The 20240-nt window shown below is 52.0% G+C and overlaps 1 protein-coding gene across 2 annotated transcripts in view; it reads left to right on the forward strand.

Moving 5' to 3' along the window:
* The first annotated feature begins 4052 nt into the window (after nucleotides 1–4052).
* Chst8 (carbohydrate sulfotransferase 8) overlaps nucleotides 4053–20240 on the forward strand; it is a 134394-nt gene continuing 118206 nt past the window's right edge. The window contains exon 1 of one of the 2 annotated variants that reach the window (XM_006985002.4): nucleotides 4053–4448. The gene's annotated coding sequence lies outside the window, so the exon portion shown is untranslated. Of the gene's footprint in view, nucleotides 4449–5099; nucleotides 5233–20240 lie in introns of those variants that run through there. The other variant, XM_016003549.3, reaches the window with a different exon arrangement.

Below are 20240 nucleotides of genomic sequence, written 5' to 3' on the forward strand. Positions count from 1 at the left end.
TACCACTGAGCCACACCCAGCCCCTCACCAGGGGATTCTAGGCAGGGGCTCTACCACTGAGCCACGCCCCAGCCCCTCACTGGGGGATTCTAGGCAGGGGCTCTACCACTGAGCCACACCCCAGCCCCTCACTGGGGATTCTAGGTAGGGGCTCTACCACTGAGCCACACCCAGCCCCTCACCAGGGGATTCTAGGCAGGGGCTCTACCACTGAGCCACACCCAGCCCCTCACCAGGGGATTCTAGGCAGGGGCTCTACCACTGAGCCACACCCAGCCCCTCACCAGGGGATTCTAGGCAGGGGCTCCACCACTGAGCCACACCCCAGCCCCTCACTGGGGGATTCTAGGCAGGGGCTCTACCGCTGATCAACAACCCCAGCCCTTGCCCTGGATCTTCTCATTGTTTTAGGACTCAACACTCAGTTCCCCTGAGTTTCCAAACACAGTGAGAATCATCAGTCTTGGCCAATTAGCCATGTTACCTTCAGTTCTAAGCAGAGGACAGGAGTCTCCAATGGCAGACAAGGTAGCTATGGGGGAAAAAAGATGTCAACCCAGAACTGGAGCAAGGGGTTCGCCTGTAGTCTGTAGCTAAAACCTCTCCCCCTCTTCCCTCTCCGTTGAGAGGCATCTGGACCTCCTCCGCAGCTCCAGGGAGCTTGGGCTGTGAACTCACCAGGCCATCCAATGAAAGTGGCTTTTACCTTAGTTGGGATGCAAAGAGATGTGTTTGCCACAAATCTTCTGGTGGAGACACACATATCAGAACCCGCAAGCACGCAGAGGGCTTCATGCCTAGGCTTTGCAGCGTGTCTCCACCTCCCTTGCTGCAGAGGCTGAGCCTGACTTTCAAAAAAAGGGCACTGCAGCCCTTACCAAATCTCAGGAGGAAAACTCACTGCTGGTTCCTTCCAGGGGCCCCGGCCTCCTTCAGGGATTCCTCTCAGGGGAAGAAAAAACACAAAAATGTGCAGAGTGTCAAAGGCACGCAGCGTTGTTGATTCCTCTCGGTGTCTGCCTGAATATTAGATGCAAATAAGTGCTAATAAGTACAGTTGGAAAAGCTAATGGAAAAACCGCCCTTCCCAGGAGGATTGCTGTACACAGGGCAGCCACAGTGGCCCGACTAGCTGTGCTCACTGGTCACAGGGAAGCCTGCATGGACCGGCTCTAGGGAAATGAAGCCTGAGAAACCTTGTTCTATGAAAGCAGCTGCTGTTCAAAGCCTCCTCCCGCTTTGTGGCTAGGCTGGGGATGGAAGCTCCCATCACCTCCTTACTGGCCAATGTGTGTGTGTTTACCCTGCACACACAACACCTGCACGAGGGTAGGTGTGTGTGGGCATGTGTGTGTATTTACCCTCCAAAGGGTGCATACCACTGAAGAGGTTCTGAGACTAAATTCCTGGGTTAGTTCAGGCCCAATTGCAGATGTGGAGCTCACTGGCAACCATCCAGTCGAGCTGTGGCAGGGACACAGGTGGGGTGACAGGCTGGAGGTGGAGGGCCTGTAAAGCCCTGGGGACTGCAGCCGAGGCTGGTTGGAAGGTAGGTGGCTTTCTCCCCAGTCCCCTCCGCTGTTTCCAACTCTTCTCAGCTCTGACAGTGTTTGGATGTAGGCTGATGTTTAGACCATTCTTCCTGACTTGTGAGTCCTGCCCCTCACATCCATCTCTCTCAATCTGAACTTGACTGAGGGGACACATATTTGCACCTTCCTTTCCTCAAGTAACCACTGCAGCCAGAGGAGCAGTATAGGTCACAGCACAGCCCCGAGTCTCAGACCATCTTGAGCTCCAAGGACGGTACTCTGGCATGCTGTGGGATAATGCTTTTGTACACTGGTTTAATAAAATGCTGATTGGCCATTAGCCAGACAGGAAATATGGGCGGGATAAGCAGACAAGGAGAATTCTGGGAAGAGGAAGGCTGAGTCAGTAGATGCCAGCCTGCAGTCCAGGGAGCAGCATGTATGGCACACAGGTAAAGCCACAGAACACGTGGCAACATATAGATGAACAGAAACGGGCTGAGTTTAAGTGTAAGAGCTAGTCAGTAGTTAGCCTGAGCTAATGGCCTAACAGTTTTAGTTAATATAAGCCTCTGTGTGTTTCCTTGGGTCTGAGTGGCTGCAGACTGGGCAGACTATAGGAAATCTTCCAGCTACACTGGCATGAACCCATTCCACTTGGAAAATGGCACACCTGGGCTCAATCCTGACTCTACCACCATCCAAATTTGCTGACACTAACAACTTGGTGGCGTCCTGACCTCTGTTTCCTCATATGAAAGGTAAGAATAATAGAACATACTAAGTTGTTGCAAAAATAAGAGATAAAGGGAAGCTGGGTGTGGCAGTATGTCGATGGATTTTTCTTTGTGCTGCCAGCTCACAAATAATGACACAGAGAATTAGCATTAATTATGGAAGCTTGGTCTATAGCGTTGGCTTGTTCCCAACTAGCTCTTATAACTTAACCCATTTCTATTAATCTACATTTTACCATGTGTCTCTTTAACCTCTCTTTCATTCTGTATGTCAACCTCCCCCCATGTCTCATTGGGGTTTCTCTTCCTCTTGAGTATCTCCTCCTACTTCCTCTCTCTGCCCGGAAGTCCCACCTAAACCTCCTGCCTAGCTATTGGCAGCTCAGCTCTTTATTAAACCAATCAGAAGGTGCCTTGGCAAAGGCACATCTTCACAGTATAATTATATATTCCTCAACAGTGGTACATGCTGGAAAAGCCAGCATTTGGAGGTTGAGAAATGAAGAGCATGATGTTCATGGTCAGCTTGGAGTACACGGCAAGTCTGAGGCTAGCCTGGGCTATAGCCAGAGAACCTATCTCAAAAACAGAAGCAAAACAAAAACGATGGGATATGCTTATCTGTCGTCTCACCTGCCCTGGTGGCAATCCTTGGATAATTTGAGCTTAACTGAGGCCGTTGAAGAGGCCCCAAGACCACTCAGGCCTTCCAGGAGCTCCAGTGTTAGGGGCCCCTGGCGGTGCTCAGGAGTGCCTCGGCTCCTCACCATGGCCGCCACACCCTTATCTGGTCACTCAAGGTCCACAGGTCCATTTCAGGCCCTAACTCATCACCCATCTGCGTCAGCTGGATGGACTTAGGCCGACCAACCAAACAACAAATCATCTCAGGGAGGGGACCTCTGTTCTGTTTTGCTGGAAGCTTCTATGCGTTTTGTCTCGTTTTTCAATTTCATTCTGTGTGTGCCTTCAAGACTGGGTGCACAGCTGGTCTTTCCTCCTACTGCCCCCTGCAGGTCGGGGCTCCTCTTCTGGGGGTGGGGTTGGGGGGAAGCAAGGATTTGAATCCACAGCCCTGGAAATGAGTCCCCGTCCCATCCTGTGCTGTGTGGCTGTGGACCGGTGACTTTCCCACTCTTATTCTGGGTGTGGATGGAGATGGCTTGCTTGCTTCAGCTTTCAGGCTGGTGCCAGGCGGACCCTTAAGAATGAAGTTCACAAACGAGAATCCGGGTCATTGGGTACTTGTGGTTAACTACAGACCCCGAAATTCGGGGGTGAGTGCCAAGAAGAGACAAGGCCTTTATTGAATTCCACGAGGACTGGAGTCTGGGAACCTACCTACATCTTCTGTGCATCAATCCCTTTGCAAGCCCTGCGCCCCCGCAGTGTTGGGGCTAGAACAAGCGACCCTGCCTGCTGGCGCCTTTTCTTTTTCCCCAGGTCAGCATGGGGTTACTCGGTGCCACCGCCGGGGCAGTGGCAGCTAAGAAGCTGCGGAGTGGAGCCAAGCGGCAGACCAGAGTCCAGCACTGGGGATCCCCGAGCCGGGCGCAGCCGGCGCCAATCCCGCCCCACCCCCCGCGGCCGCACGACCGCGCCCAGCGGCATCTCCTTCGGAGCGCGCGGCCAGTGGGGCCGCGGGAGCCGCAGAGCGCGCGTGGGTGTGGCGCCCATGAGCTCCGGGAGGGCTGAGCGATCAGGGAAGAGATTTCCCCCTTCTTTGCCCCGCCACCCCGGTAGCCGCTTTCCACCGTGGGGCGGGGCCCGGACTGGGGGCGGGGCGCCGGGCGGGCGCGGCGCTATTTCCAGCCTCGCCGGAGGCTTCGCTCGCACTTCGCTGGGAGCCTTCCCGGCGCTGGCGCTGGACCTGGATCCGGTGGTACCGCGGGGAGGAGACAGGACCGGGTGGTGGCGGCGGAGACAGGGGACGCAACCAGTGCCTGGGACCCAATAGGAGCACGCCGCCGCAACCTCTCCCGCGTTCTCGGGCCGCCGACTCCACGCCAATCGCCTACTCCCGGCACCTAGGACTACACGGAGAAGGAGACGCAGCCCGGCCCGAGCTGGAGCGGAGATCCTACTTGCTTCCCAAGCTCCTGGGAAGAGGATTCTCCTGCCGCCAAGAACCGCGCCGGACCGGAGGAACCCGTGGCCTGGAGAGCGCCGGCCGCTCCAGGTGAGTGCCTGCGCCCCAAATCATCCTGTCCCTCCCTGTGCCGGATGCTCACCCGAAGGGATGCCCCAGGGAACCCTTGAGTGAACCCGGGACCGCTCTGAGCGCAAACCTCGCCGCTCGACATGGACCGGAGTCCCAAGCTGCAGGTGCTGATGGGGCGTGTGGTGCTTGGGTCTGGCGGTACTTTGGGGACCGGCCCCCATGAGCGGGAACTTTAATTAGACTTTCGATCCTTGGTTTTCTCCGCGCCTGGGAACTGCCTCATTCTCTCTCCTAAGGCTCTCCCGGAGGAACCTTTGCTCCTCCTCCTAGACCTGGATGCTGGGTGCGTGGAGGCAGCTTTGGGAGCTGAGCGGCGAGCGCCCCAGGGCTCGGCTGGAGCGTCCAGGGCGCCGAGGCTTTGGCGTGCGCTTGGAACTGGGACTTATGGGTCAGTTAGAGCCAGCAGGGCGAAAGGGGAAGTTCTTGGCGACCTTGGCTTCCTACCGGGAGGCGTAAGGTATCTGTGCGCTCCATCGCGCGCATCTCCTCCCCGCAACTCTCTAGGGCCCCGGCCTGTTTTGTGCTCCTGGCGAGTGTGCGTGCGTCAGTGATCGCAGGGAGGTGTGTGCTTGCGTGTGTCCCAGAGTGCGGGAGTTGGAGCCTCCGGCGGCTCGGGGTAGAGGGCGGCGAGATGATCCTTTTTGCGGTGGGACCGAGCCCAGCTCTAGCGGCGGCTGCAACTCCAGCTCCTGAGCTTTAGGGCTGCTTTGGCTTCGCGGAAGGCCGGCTTGGCTAGGCGAAGGTGCGTTCCCGGGTTTGGGCAGGGCCAGAGGTGGCGCTTGGGCATGAAGTGACCTCTCTTTATTTCCCGCGCAGGACTCCAGACCCTAACTTCAGTTGTACATCTTGTCTCTGGGTCCTGCGGCCCTCACCTGGCCTAGAACAGTCGGGGGTGGGGGTGGGGGGTGAGGGGCTGTGTCCAGGGTTGCAGTCGTACAGGTCGGATCTTGGAACGCTCTGTCCTGCAGCCGTTTAGGCATCACCCGTGTCTCTGAGTCTCTGAGCCGCCTCCCAGCAGGACCCTAAGCTTTGATTGACTCTAAGGGGAACAGGCTTCTGGAGCTCTCTGTTTCTATGAATGTAGCCAGGCAGCAGGCCGCAAGGGAGACTCAGTTGGGGCAAGGGCAGCTCTAGGTGGTAGGGGTGAGTGAAGGAGGAAAGGCAGATTAACTCTTTCCCCACCTTCCTCCAGGACCACAGGCATGAGCTTCCTCCACCAAGTCCACTTTTTTGAGGGTTCGCCTTTACCTTTGACTGGTGGGTAGGGGGCCTTGTCTTAAGACACAAAGAACTCTTTTAAAAAAATTTTCTACCCCCACCGTGTCTCCTGAGCCTGTCACTCCCCTAAAAGGACTGTTGGAAAGATGAGGGAGCGGCGGTGGTTCTCGTGGAAGACCCTCTTTCTTTCCTTTTTGAGGCAGAGTCCAGCCCAAACTGGCTTGGAACTCATGACCTCAACCTGCCGAGTGCGCACCATCATGCCCTACAGGACATTCTCTTTTTAATCCAGCCACCCCACCACCTACAGGCAGATGGGGTGCTGGACCTCTTGAGGAGAGTGGAAACATGTTCTGGAGGCTTCGGCAGATCGGCCTCTGTAAAGTGACACACAGAGAGGTGCTGTTCAGACCCCCAAAAGACAGTCAAAATGGGGTGATCAATAATCCAATGGCATTTGAACACAGCAAGCCTCAAAGCCTGACCCCATCCCATCATTTGGAAGAGTCACCATGGGACACATGAATGGTCAACTTATTTATTCATTTACCCGGAATCCGACTTGGTGGGAGTGAATTATGTTTCCCTGGTATTGATTTTTGTTTTTGTTTTTTTTAAGACCCCAAATTTAAAAAGTCAAGGCTTTCTCAAAGTAAGGTCAAGGATTAATTATTTATAGAGAGACATCAATCAGCCGGGGAGGGGGGTGTACTCATTTATAAATTCCCTGAGTGGGCAAAATGAAATCTATTTTTCTCTGGCTCCAGCCGGGAGAGGAGAGCTGGCTTGTTTGACGGAGGACGCTTTGTAACTCAGCCTGCTGTTGGAGATGCCTTTTCCATCTCGAAGCTGGAATATCACTTGGGAAATTTTATGCATATTTGCTGTGTTTCCGTAATGAACATTTACTGATTAGGGAGTATCAAGGGAATTTGATTTTTTAAACATTTATTCAAATCTCTGTTTATGTAAGCTAATAAGTCTGAGAAAGTTCAGTTAACAACCCCACACCCCACCCCCACCCCCGGTGGTTGGGTAAGTGTGCTTGGCAGACACATCTCAGAATTTGCCTTCCATTCACTTCCAACAGGGAAAGTCAGATTTCTCTGATTGGAAATACGGTGCTGGCTGCTTCCCTGTACTTTACTCTGAGTTGGTGCCAGACGCTGCTTTTTGTGGTTTTGCTGATGGAGGAGAGGTTGGCGCTCAGAGCTGTGATTGCTGTTTTGCTGGTGTATGGGGTCGGAGAAAGCTGCCGTAGCCACTGGGAGTGCTGATGGGGGCGGACAGGGAAGGTGTGGTCACCAGCTCACTTGCCTGCCTCTTGCCTACACTGACCTGGAGTCCGACACCGGTTTTAGCTAGCGCCCACACATCCCCACCACTCCGATTTGCCTGTGCGTGGCAGCTACAACAGTCCGTCAACAACTGCCTGGCCCTGTGTTAATCAGAAGGTAATGAGTCCTCTAAGAGGAGCATTATATAATGCTGGCCCGAGGAGGTCAAGACGGCGCTGCAGAGGGACAGCCAAAAATAAAGTAGATGAGTAAAGATGCTCGGCCTGTGTGCATAGGTGGCATCGGCGTCAGGACGTCGGCTGGAGGTGGGCAGCCTTCGTGTGACACTGTGGCACCCAGAGGCTCCTGGGCGCTTTGTCCTTGCAGTCCATTTCTAGATTTGTCTGGCTTCAGGGCCGCTGTGTCTTTTCCCTCCCAAGAAAAAGCTGCCCCGGAATAGAGGTGACTCACTGGTAACCTGGGGACAGCTTCCTGAGCTCGGGAGGCAGAGGATAGGACGACACGGGCTTACTTACTTGCTGGCTGTGGCAGAGGATGTGAATTACACATCGGTAGTGTAAGAAGCTGTGACTTCTACCCTCTGCGAAACTACCTGTCGTTTGTGCTCTGATGCTGCAGATGGACTTGGTGGGACTTGATCGTGAGTGGTTAGGAATTCAGAGGAACAGTTAATGCTGTCAGGAAACCAGGGGAGGCTGTGTCCTGGGGGGCAACAGCCAGAAGCAGCCCTGGCCCTGCTCTCACAGAGTACCCGATCTGGGCCCAGGGCTGGGGGTATCAGCTGCCTCCCCAGGCAGGCAGGATGGGGTTCCATTCTTACTCCCCACCTGGGAGGCCCCACTTCCGGGGAACTAGCACTTCAGGAAGTCTGTTGACAGTGAAGGTATGGTATCCTTTTCCTGCTAAACCTGGCTGGCTTTAGTGAGTGACGTTTATTTGAACTAAACTATAATTGTCATGGCTGAAACCTGGAGTCCAATGACTCTTGTGTCCCACTCCCAGGGCCGGCTCCCATGCCACTCCCCATCACTCCGCCACCAGTGAGTTTTTATTGGGTATGTACTGAATGTCTGTCACTGCCAGGCCCTGGAGACAAGGTGAGCAAAGGCAGCATCCATCGCTCCATCGTAGGCTAGGCAAAGGCATTGTTAGAGACAACCAATGCCCGCGGGAGTCTAGGCTTGAGAAAGGTGGGAAGGGCACGCCCAGGTCGTTTCCTTACAGCACTGGACCCGTGTGTGCGAAGCGAGTGCTCTATCAGAGCTGTGGCCCCAACAGGAATAGTCAGGTTTATGAGCCCTGCGAGAGAGTGAGCTGACTTAGACTGAGGGAAGGAGTGGCTGCTGTGTTCCAGGCGAAAGGGATAGGGCATGGGGAGGAGTTGGGGGAAGACCAGGCCTGGGCAGTAGCCTGCACAGGGGTCCCTGCTGAAGGAATATATGAGAAGATCTGATCACTAGCTATGAGAAGACCTGTGTGCCGCTGATCGATGAAGGAGAGGGCCAGAGGTGGCTGGAGATGCGACAACATGGTGCCTGGAGACCGAGTGCACTTGGATTTTATTCAGCTAACTGCTGTGGGGCAGGGAGGCCTGTGGGAAGGGAGAGGCCATGACCCTCGAGATACCGAACCTCGGTTCCAAAGGAATTGTTTTGGGAAGGGACATGGTAAGGTGGTTGAGATGAGGCTTGTGGGACCCTGGTAAGAAGTCTTGATTCTTGAGACAGAGATCCCCCAGGATCTGGAGCTCCTGTCTACTCAGGGACTGGGTGGTCCAATGGCTGGCTGTGCATCCAGGTCTCTGCAGTACTTTCCCAGCCCGGCTCCTACCCCACCGTACTTGTCAGTTTGGTTATCGGCTGCTGTGAGAAAACACCAAGACTAAAAACCCTTGGAGAGGCAAGGGTTGAATTCGTCTTACATTTCCACCTCACAGTCCGTTATGGAGAGAAATCAGGACAGGAACTCAAGCAGGAATCTGGAGGCAGGGACTGAAGCAAAGACCGTGAAGACCCCTGCTCACTGACTCACCCCCTCCGCTCAAGGTCAGCTGCTTTTCTTATATCTCCTAGGACCATCTGCACAGGGTGGCCCCACCCACAGCGGGCCAGACTCTTCCACATCAATCATTCATCAAGAAAAGGGCCTTGAAAGAGAGGTGGCTCAGTGGTTAAGAGCACTGACTCATGTTCCAGAGGACCTAGGTTCAATTCCCAGGCCATCAGTGTTTGATCACGCCAAGATAAAACAATAAAAATAAATAAATGAAAGGAAGAAGAAAATGGCCTTGAAGACATGCCCACAGGCTAATCTGATGGAGGCATCCTCTCAATGAAGGTTCCCTCTTCCCAGATGACTCCAGCTGTGTCAAGTTGACAAACAAAACAAAGCTAACCAGAGCACTTTGAGCAACTTTCTCTCTGTGGTCATTAAAAAACAAACAAAACAAAACACATAGTAGGCACCTGGTGAGTGACAGCCTGGGAGCGGAGCCCGGAACCCTCGGAGCCCTGGGAGGGCCAGGCAGAGCACTATTCTTTTCTTTCTGTGACTGACACCACCTCTCTGCTGAACTAGCCTCACTCGGGACAGCCTGCCCCCAGGGGAGTGGAGCAAGGCTTCAGCCACCTGCCTGCTCTGTCCTGTGTGCTGGCCACTTGCAGGCCTCGGATGCCCGCTTCTTCTGGAGTTGGTCGCCTGCTGCCCACCCCCCCCCCCCCCCGTGCCCACTCAGCTTCCCGGTCCTCCAGTAGTTACTTCACCTGCCCTGTAGTTGATCTAACCTGGCAGTTGGCTGGCATCTGCCCCAGAAACTCCTCCTCATGTCCCTCTCTTCCCTCCCCACCCCCCATCACACTGTTCCTGCTTCCATCCCTTTGAGAGGCTCTGCCCGAGGCTGAGAGCTCCCCCACGCCCTCTGAAGTCTCAGTCTTCTCAGGCCGGCTGCAGCTCAGGGACCCGGCTTCTCCACGGACAGCATCCCTGTCCCCCAGACTTCCGTCATCCCCTTCCAGAGCTGGGGTGGGGGAAAGCAGGCCTGTGAGTCACTTACTTCCTGGTGTGCCCATGCTGCTGGCTGCTGGCCTGGTTGCCGAGCTGCAGGCAACAGCCCAGGTCGCTGTCACCTTGTCCTCACTCTGTCTGGGCCAGAGCCAGCTGCTTCCAAGCTGGGCCAGCCTTGGGGATGAGAGCGATGACAGGCAAGGAGAGGTTCTGGGCGGTACAGTTTCATGCTTTGTAACCCCTGGCCTATCCGAGGCTCTTTGCTGGAAGGTAGGCTCTTCTCCCCCTCTCTCCCTGTAGTGAGTCCCCTGTGGCTGTCTGCAGCTTGCTCAAGGCTTTCTGTTGAGGCTGGCCTGACCCTCTTCTGCTGTGACTGCTTGCTGTCTGTAGACCACTGGGCATGCCCAGATACCCATCAGTGGGGAGGTGACAGAGCAGGGTCCCTTTGCCAGCATTCTCTACCCTAGGCTCAGATTGACTCATGCTCAACAGACAAGTCATACCCATCTTCGAAGCCGTCTCTTTTGGGGGGCTGACTCATCTGTCTGGACAAGATTCATCTGCCCAGCCTTGTGAGTACTGAGACCTTCCTCCAGCTTTGTTGGGGGGCAGTGTGCTTCCTGTATTACTGGTGGGGTAAGGGAAGGAGACAGTACCTGCAGGGAGCATCTCAGCATCCTGCAAATGCCGACTAAGGTCCTTCTATGTGTGTGGCCCCATACCTCACCTTGGGGAAGCTGGGCCAATGTACTCAGGCCACAGGGCCACAGAGTTCCTAATGTTGCTCTTTCCTGCTGTGTCAGCCATGAAGAGATCGGTCTGGAGGAGGCACCCAGTGACTGCTGGCTGGCAGGCCTGGAGACCTAGGCTTTCAGTCTGTCTATACCGGTGGAGTCGTTGTGTGGCGCAGTCTGTCTACACTGGCTGCATTAGTGTTTGATGTAGGCAGTGTGTCTACCTTGTGGAGCCAGTGTGTGGCACATGTGGTCTGTGTACCTTGGTTGAGTCTTGCAAGTTAGCACTGCATTTAGTCTGTCTGCCCACTCTCCAGGGCCGTTGAGCAGAGCTCAGAGAGCTCAGACTCTCTAGCTTCAGCAGCGCTCTTGGCGACCAGGCTCTGCCCAGGCCCAGACTTCCTTTCAGACCCCAGCCTGATGTGCCAGTTGTCTTTGTCTTCCAGGGTTTAGGTGGTTAATCCCAATGGGCAGTGCGGTCTGTCTACTGTTGGGAACCAGTGTGTGAAGCAGGTAGTCTTTCTGCACAGGTTGAGCCAGTATGCTTGGCGGGGACTCTGTCTACACTTGTTGAGTTCCCAGTTTATGGGACACCACTTGTTTACACTGGGGGAACCCAGCTCACACTGAAGTCTGTCTATACCACTGGCCAATGGGTACATCACTGGAGTCATTCAAAACTGTTTAAGTCGGTGTTCAGAGCAGGCACTGGCTACCTTGGTGGAGTTCCGCATGTGATCCAGGCAGAATGCCACCCTGCTTGAGACAGTGGGGGCCATGGTCAGCCTCAGGCTTGCTGGGGCCAGTGTTCTGGGTTTCTCTCCCTTCCAAGGATACCTCCCTACCTTTCCTCCAACAAATACCTAGGTCCAATGTGGGTCCCATTCCCTAGCGACGGTTCCCATGTCTGTAAATCCTTTCAGCAGAGGCTGCCTGCTGTCCATGGTCAGTCTGCCTCCGCCATCCTTCATGGCAGCCACTCACACATCTTTATCCCTGGAAACTCATTTAGCGTGGGCTACTGCCTTGGTGTTCATAGTAAATTGAGTTTCTCCTGCTTGGGTCCCTCTTGCTGTTTTCTGCTTAGATTTGGGGTCTCCTGAGGTTTGGCTTCATCTGCAAATCTAATTTCATGACCATTCATCCCGTGAAAGCACACTTTATGCCTATTATTTAACTCTTCCCCATTTCCTTTTCCATGAATTAATATGTCAACAGAAAACCCTGACAACCCCATACACCCCTCACTCCACCCTAGGGGGCCACCTCTGGGTTGTAACTGAAGCTGGTACGCAGACTCAAGCTAGTTCGAATCTTAGCTTTGCCCCTTAGTCATTGTGTGGGCTAGGGACTTGGTGTCTTCATCTGTAAAATGAGAATAATGATGGACTCCACCTCCTAGAGGTAAGTCTAGCAGCTTTTGGCAAAGCGACAACTGCTGCTATTTATTGTCCTTTGTGTTTGGTCTCTTAGCCTAACATATTGGTCAGGGATCTAAACTGATAATGTGAAGATTTGGGGCGGGGCATGCAGCGCCTCTGCCAGTATCTCTCAAGTCTTTATTTTAAAGGAATTGTTTGTGTGTGTGTGTGTGTGTGTGTGTGTGTGTGTGTGTGTGTGTGTGTGTAAGTGTATCATGTGTGTGCAGATGCCCAAGGAAACTAAAAGAGCATCCGATTCCCAGGAGCTGCTGTAGGCAGTTGCGAGCTACCTGTGTGGGTGCTGGGAACCGAACCTGGGTCTTCTGGAAGGGCCCCAAGCACTCTCAACTGCTGAGCCATCTCTCCATCCCAAATCTTTTTAAAATGGTTTCCCAATGATACAGTGATGTGTCTCACACGTGCATTTTAAAGCCTTTTATTCCAGTTACAGCAAGCATACACAAAAGTGAGTGGGTCATTGGTGGGCAATGTAGCAACTGTCTGAGGGCCGCTCAGGCCCGCGTTCCCAGCACTGGGGCAGGAATGAGTATACGGCTAACATACACCTCGGAGCTTCCCTTTGACCTGCTCCAGTCACTCCTCTTCACCACATGTAACTGATTGCACAGGTCTGTTTTCCTTCATCTTAAACTGGACAGATGTGGAATTACAGCCTACGTACATGTGTGACTGGGTCAGCATCGTGTTTAAGAGATTCATCTGCAGTGTGTGTCTTTGCTGTTTTTCCGTTCTGATTATTCTCTAGGGCTCCCACTGCGGTTTGCACGAGTGTCCACCAGAGGCCCATGTTAGGAAGGCTTTGTTCTTAAGGTGGTACTAATTGGGAAGTATTGCAAACCATTAAGAGATGGGGTGTTTTGGGAGATCTTTAGGTTACCATTCAGGGCATCCCCGAAAAGAGATTGCGGAACTATACTGGTCATCTCTTTCTCGCTGCTTCTTGGCTCCATGACGTGCCCTGGCACTGGTACCCCAAAGCATTTGGGGCCGCCTGATCATGCACTGAAAACTCTAGGATCATGAGCTAAAACTCTGTTTTCTTTTCACAAAGCCTCATCTGCTTTGTGGTGGCAGCAAGGAGCTGCTGGCTACCATTCCACTGTGTGGATATACTCTGATTTACTTACCCATTCTCCTGTTGATTGACATTTAGGTTGTTCAGAGTTTTTGACTATTACAAACCTTAGTGCACATGTTTTTGCATGTGTTTCTTGGGTACATATACATATTTCTGAGAAGCTTGGACTTAAGAGTCTCTAGGTTAGGGGAATGCATCTTTTATGGGAACTGCAGGCAGGTTTCTAAAGTGGTCATTCACCCAGGCATGGAAGTACACACCTGTAAATCCCTGCACTTGGGAAGCTAAGGCCAGAGGATCATGAACTCAAGACCAGCCCAAACTTCCTAGCAAGACCAGTGTGTGTGTGTGTGTGTGTGTGTGTGTGTGTGTGTGTGTGTGATGGTACCACCTTATTCTCCTCAACAGTTATGTGTAAGGGTTCTGGTCACTCCACATCCTTTCCAGCACTGTGTGTGGTTGGCTTTTGTCATTTTAGCTATCCTGTGACTACGTAAAGCTATCACACTGTGCTCTTAATTTGATTTCTCAGATGACTAATAGAGTTTCTTTTTTGCCCAGGATATTTTGAAACTGAAAACATTCTTCAACAAATCTTAAAATTCACTTCCACCCCCAGATGATAAGATTCTTAAATGTCTGTATAGGTGCATATGATTCCTTTCCGGGGAAGTTTGAATCTGCTCTTCTAGAAGGCGGAGATGGAGTAGTCTGGAGCTTCTGTGTGAGAGTGGGAACTATAACAGACACCATGAACTTTGAGTCTGCCCTGTGGGGCTCATGTTCAGTGCTGTGTTTCAGTGTCCAAAACCACCCTAGCATAAAGTAAGGCCCCTTGGCAGTCCAATGATGAAGACCCACATGATGAAGAGCTGCCCATTGGTCTTCCTAGCCCCTCCTACCTACCTGACTCAACAGGAATTTGGTAGTATAGTGAGCTGCCCTGCTAAGGACTCCAGAAGTTGGGTCCGCTGTCTCTAGAAGATATCTTGTGCTACAATGGAGCAGCAGACATGCTTACCCAGTGCTTGCTATAAGCATCGACCATTGAAGAGTATCATCCCTTAGCTGGGCCTGGTGCACGGTCCTGTAATCCCAGCCATTCCAGAAGCTGAGGCAGGAGGATCACAAGTTCATGGCCTACTTGAGGTACAGAGTGAGTACAAAGCCAGCTTGGGGAACTTAATTTGACCCTGTCTCCAAAAAAAAAAAAAAAAAGTCTGGGAGTATAGCCCAGTGGCACAGGCAGGAAGTAATTTCCCTTGCCTAGAATCCAGCACTGTGAGGGGCTACATGGTAGAGCACTTGCCTAGCATGTGTTAGGTTCCATTCCTTAGGTGCCTTCATCTCCATCCTCAATTGGCGTACTATCTGTTGGGTCCCCATGCCCCGTCAAAAGCATGTTCCCTGTGTGTGTTATGGGCTCCTCGGCTTTCAGCGCCAGCTTTCCGTAGCTGACATGCTTTCCATAGCTGACATGCTTTCCAGTCGAGTGGAAGCAGAAGCTTGTGTCTAATAAAGCACCTCGATGGATGCTGCCACCACTTGACCATAACAATGCCTTCTGCCTTTGGCTGCATCTGGTCCACTTCCTTCCAGTCTGATGGAAGTCTTTGGAAAGCAATGTGGCTGGGCGATGAGAGCCCTGGGTCAGAGTCCTTGGGATGAATATGCTGTTCTCTGTGTTCCTGTTATTCTCAGGGAAGTGAGTAGACACACAGCTCGGGTGCAGCTGACAGAGTGATGGGGTGTCTGAGGTTTCACAGAGTGGGTAAGGGATTCTAGCTGGGCAGCTGGGCTGACCTCAAGACAGAGAGACCACACCTCTCCAATGAACTGGTGTGAGCCCACCCCTGAGTATCAGCAACAAGAAGTCCACGGGACAAAGACACTGGGTGCCCAAGAGACGCAAATACATAAGATTCGTTAGAGGATTCTAGAAGGTTTTCTGGAAGAAGCCAACTTGAAATTCCGTATCTCCAATAAGAACTCTCCATCTTGGTCCTGGGAGAAATTCTCTCCAAGGTTCGGGATCACCGGGCACACATTCTGTGTGAGCCAAATACAAGCCACTTTAAAACAGGACAGCAAATGACTCCGTGACACACACACATTGTTTATGTGATGAGTAGGCGGGTGTGAAGATGGAGGAGCTAAAAATGGTTTGGGAAAACAACACTTTTTTTCTTTGGTAGGAAGGCAGATTAGGGAGGTTTATGGTCTTCTGTGATAACTAATATGAAAGGTTTATCAACACTTAAAAAAAAAAAGCCTGACATTTTTTGCGAAATTGATTTGAAGACTTGGCAGATTTGAGGAATCATTCAGTAACATTTTTACGGGTCGATGCTAATTTGATTCTGCCGACCGGCGCGACGCGCCAATTTACTGCCAGACCAGCATTAAGCACGGACCTTCCGTGCGAGTTTTATAGGCAGACAGCTCATAAAGATGTGTGCTTGACAAGTATCCTGCCTCTCTTAGGATGTAGAGTATGAAGTGTTTATCAAAAACCACCTAAATCGACCCTGCTTTGGACTCGTAAACAACCTGGGGACTTCAGTCTCATACTTCATTCAGTATTTCATGTCTCATCACTCCAGATCCTGGTATGTGTGTGCCGGGAGCCTTTGTCTCCAAAAGCCACCTCCAGACAAATGACAAATTCCGGGGGAGGGGGATCGGATGTTCTGAAGGATGGCTTTGGAAACAGTCTCCTGCACATAACCACCCATGACCATGCATTCGCTCAGGGCCCTCAGCACAGCCTCTCTGGGAGGGCTGAAATGTCCCCCTCTTAAACAGCTCCCATCTCCAAAGGTTCCTTGGGAGAAATCAAAGGTTACCAGGTGTGGTGGCACAAGCCTGCAATCCTATCATTTGAGAGGCTAAGGCAGGAGGATTGCTAGTCTGATGCCCACCTGGGCCACCTTGTGAGACACTTTTTTAAAGAAGAAGGGGAGGAAGAAGAGGAGAAGGATAAGAAGAAAGAGGGAGAGAGGAGCAAGAGTCTGCACCTGAAATAAACCTTTGGCCTCAAGGACATACATTTTTGCTTTCATTTTTATTCCCTGGGCTTCTCTGTGATGGATTATGGGTGCTGCTCACTCTCTCTTTGCCTAAGTACAGCTGTGTGAGCCTCACCACAGAGGCTCTCCGAAGCTTTGTTCAGCACACCAGAAAATGTTTAACAATAAAAATGATCAAAACTGCCCTTCTTTAATCTCAGACTCCAGAGACAGAGGCAGGTGGATCTCTGTGAGTTTTTGGCCAGCCTGGTCTACATAGCAAGTTCTAGGGCAGTCAAAGATACATTGAGAGACCTTATCTTACCAAAACCCTCAACTGACCAACAAAGCCAAACCAAAACAGACCCGTATTTTACGGGTGAAAACCACTGTTGATATTTCCCACAAAGAGGACGTGGCTGTGCGCACTTTCTCTTTCTCCCCCTTCTGGAGTGTCTGCCCCAACCAGTGCTAATTGCCCTTAGCTTAAATGAAGAAGATTGCAGGAGGGTGGGGAGCGGATAGACCTCCATCAGCGCAAAGCCTCCGGGGCCTCTGGCAGGGGAAATCTGATCTTGGGCAAATGTCAAGGTGTCTTTTTGAAATCTGTGTTTCGGTATCAGCTCGTCATGGGCATAAGGCTTCATCTGGATTTCATAAATATTGTATGGGACTCCATCATTGCCACCTTGGTCAGCCAAGAACACAACAGCACCCCCCCTTTCTACACACACACACACACACACACACACACACACACACATGAGAGAGAGAGAGAGAGAGAGAGAGAGAGAGAGAGAGAGAGAAAGAGAGAGAGAGAGAGAGAGAGAGAGAGAGAGAGAGAGAGAGAGAATCCCCATCGCCAGTGTAATCCATTGCTGAGTTGTCATGAAAAGCCAATTGGTGATATTTCAATCACAACGTCGCTGTAACAAATTCCATTCAGATTCCTCGGAAGAGAGTTAAGGCTTCACCCTGCTGCTGGGAGAATGACACGCTAAATGTAGCTTCCTGGGGCCCTGGCAGCCATCCAGGTTTTGTAATTTATACTTCTCCTTCCTGGCTCTCCAAGTGACCTTGGAACCTCTGTGCTGCTAGATTTCTTAGGTTCACGGGGTGCTTTCCATCCCGCGGAGCGAGCCCTCCCAGGCCCACCCGTCCTGTGGGAGTTTAGAGAAGGGGATGACTAGACACCCCCCAAGCGCGTGGCTGGTGACGGCAAGATTGTTTGTTGCTGCTGACCTTTCGGCTAAAATTGATGTCACCTGCGCAACGGTCAATCGCCGAGCTGAAAGGCGGCTTGCGGGTGACAGGAGTCTCTCTGCTAGCCCCAGCCGCCGGCGGCAGGCAATCCTGGAAGAACAAGGCGCGGGTGTGGGGTGTGGGGGGACGGGCAGCAGCGTGCAGTTACTCTCACCAGCTATTTTTGGTTGAGGAATAAACAAAGTGACCCCAAACTGCTGCCGTACAGGATCTAGCATGGGAGTGGCGTGTAAGAAAGATTAATGTACAATTAAAACCCGTGTATGGGTAAATTACAGGGTGACAGCTATCTAATGCAAACACTGCATCCGTGTAATTAAGAGGAGTTACGGGCTTCCCAGGATCCGTTAGCTAAGGAAGCGCTGGGGGCCGTCTGTGTGTGCAGGGGTGGAGGCTCCTCCCCAGCGGGCGCTGCGTGGGGGCCAGGTGGAGGCAGCAGGTGGGGGCAGTCTGGGGTACATAGGAATTAGCCTGCCCCTCTGGTCTCCAAGCACACTCAACCTTCTCCAAACTGCTCTGACCTCTGTCTCCCTCCTCACCTTTGCCTCCAAGGCAGTGAGAACCCTTGAATATCTTTTTTTAAACTGTTTTTAATTTCTCCTGCTTTGTCAGCTTTTTAAGAGATATGTTACATTATGTGGAAATTGGATGCTAACAAGATTTGTATGAATAAATTAGACTCTTAACTTTTTATGTTATTACAAAATTGAAATGGACTCTAATGACAGTCAAAATTAATGTTCTGTTTCAAATGAACGCTGGGGATGTGAGTGCGTTTGCAGTGCGGTCCCCCATAGCCCTTCCTAGGTGGCCTTGCCTGAGCAGTCACCTCTAGACTGCTCCTCCCAGAGGGGTGGCCCCCTTGCGCTTCCCTATGGAACTCCCCGCCCATGCATGGGTTGGGAACATGTTATTTTCTGTTTAGATCTTTGGGTCCAGGCCCTTGAGGGGCTGCTGGGAGTAGCTGCTGAGGCTCCCAATGGCATCTGTAGGGAGAAATGGCCTGGACCTCGGGTCATACCCTCACCTGTAGGCAGATGCCCTCTATTAGGACGACGCTTCCAGCCACCAGCTGTAAGGTCTTGAATGGGCTCTCTTCTGTCCAGAGCCCTCTCCTCAAGGCCCTCAGTTGTCTTTGGTCTATATCCCAAAGTTTCCAGGGAACCTAACCTCGACCCCAGGAATATTGGGGTTTCTCTTTCCCTGGGTCCTCCTTGGCTGAGGTCAGCATCCTCGAGGACCTATGGGTGACTTTTGGTATCACTGTGATGAGCTTCCTGACATTGACAAATGGAAAGAGGAAGGAAATATTGTCTCATGACTCAGTGGAGTCAGTCCATGCTCAACTGACCCCATGAGTTAGGCAGAGCACTGTCACAGTAGTGAGGACACTTCACGGAGGACAGGAAGGAGCCAGGGCAAGATATAGCCCCTAAGTACATATTCCAGGAGTCCTGGGAGATGGCTTAATGGCTGAAATGCTTGTTCTTGACACCCAAGGACCTGAGTTCAAATCCCTGGTATCCACGTAAAAGAGCTGATCTCTGACCCCAGTGTAGATAGGGGATAGGAAACAGGTAGGCCACAGGGGCTTGCTGTGAGCCAGTCTAACTGACCTGGTTGTCTCTAGGCTAAGCCAGAGATCTTGGCTCAAAAAATAAAGTAGAGAGGTGGGGAAATGTCCTAGTGGATAAAACACCTAACCTATAAGTGTGAGGACTGGAATTCAGATCCCAGAACCTCCATAGTGGCCACCTGTGATCCCAGCACCCATGAGGTAGAGACAGAGGATCCATGGGGCAGGCTGGCTAGTGAGACTGGCCCAAATCTGTGAGCCCAGTGTTCAGTGAGAGACTCTGCACCAATATCTAAGGTAAGGTACAGAGTGATTGAGAAAGACCAGATGTTGACTCTAGGCCATCTCACACATGTACACACATATGAGCCCCCAAACATGCACACACACACACACACACACACACACACACACACACACCTAAAGTGGTGTAGTGGTTTGAGTGAGAAATGCCCCCTACAGTATTGGGTGTTTGAACACATGGTCCTCAGCTGGTGATGCTGTTTGGGAAGGTTAAGGATGTGCGGCCTCACTGGAGGAAGCACATTGCTGGAGGCAGGATTTGAGAGCAGAAAGCCTCACCTACTTCCAGTTTGCTCCCTCTGCTTCCTGCTGCTGGTTGAAGATGTGAACTCTCAGCTTCCTGCTTCTGCAGCCATGCTGGTTGATTTCAGCCACGAGTCCCCACCGTGATGGACTCTTATCCCCCTAGACTCATAAGCCAAAATAAACTCTTTCTTCTACAAGTTGCTTGTGGTCCTGGAGTTTTATCATAGAAACAGGAAAGTAGCTAAAATGGGTGACGAGCAATAAAACAAGATACCAAATGTCAACTTCGGGCCTCCATACACACATGAATGAGTATGCCACACATATGCACACACTCTTACACACACACACACACACACACACACACACACACACACAAAATACACTCCAGTGACCTGCTTCCCATAACTGCATACCACCTTCTCCCTGTCTTCACCTCTCAATAATGCCATCCTATTATAAACCCAATATGAGACTATTCATTGATTAGGTCAGCACCCTCATTATCGTAGTGTCTCTGAAAATGCTGTTGCAGACAACTCCAAGATGGGCTTTGCTAACTGACTAGGAGCTTCTTAACG

Source organism: Peromyscus maniculatus, chromosome 1 (genome assembly GCF_049852395.1).
Source record: "Peromyscus maniculatus bairdii isolate BWxNUB_F1_BW_parent chromosome 1, HU_Pman_BW_mat_3.1, whole genome shotgun sequence".
In the NCBI taxonomy this organism is placed as follows: domain Eukaryota; kingdom Metazoa; phylum Chordata; class Mammalia; order Rodentia; family Cricetidae; genus Peromyscus; species Peromyscus maniculatus.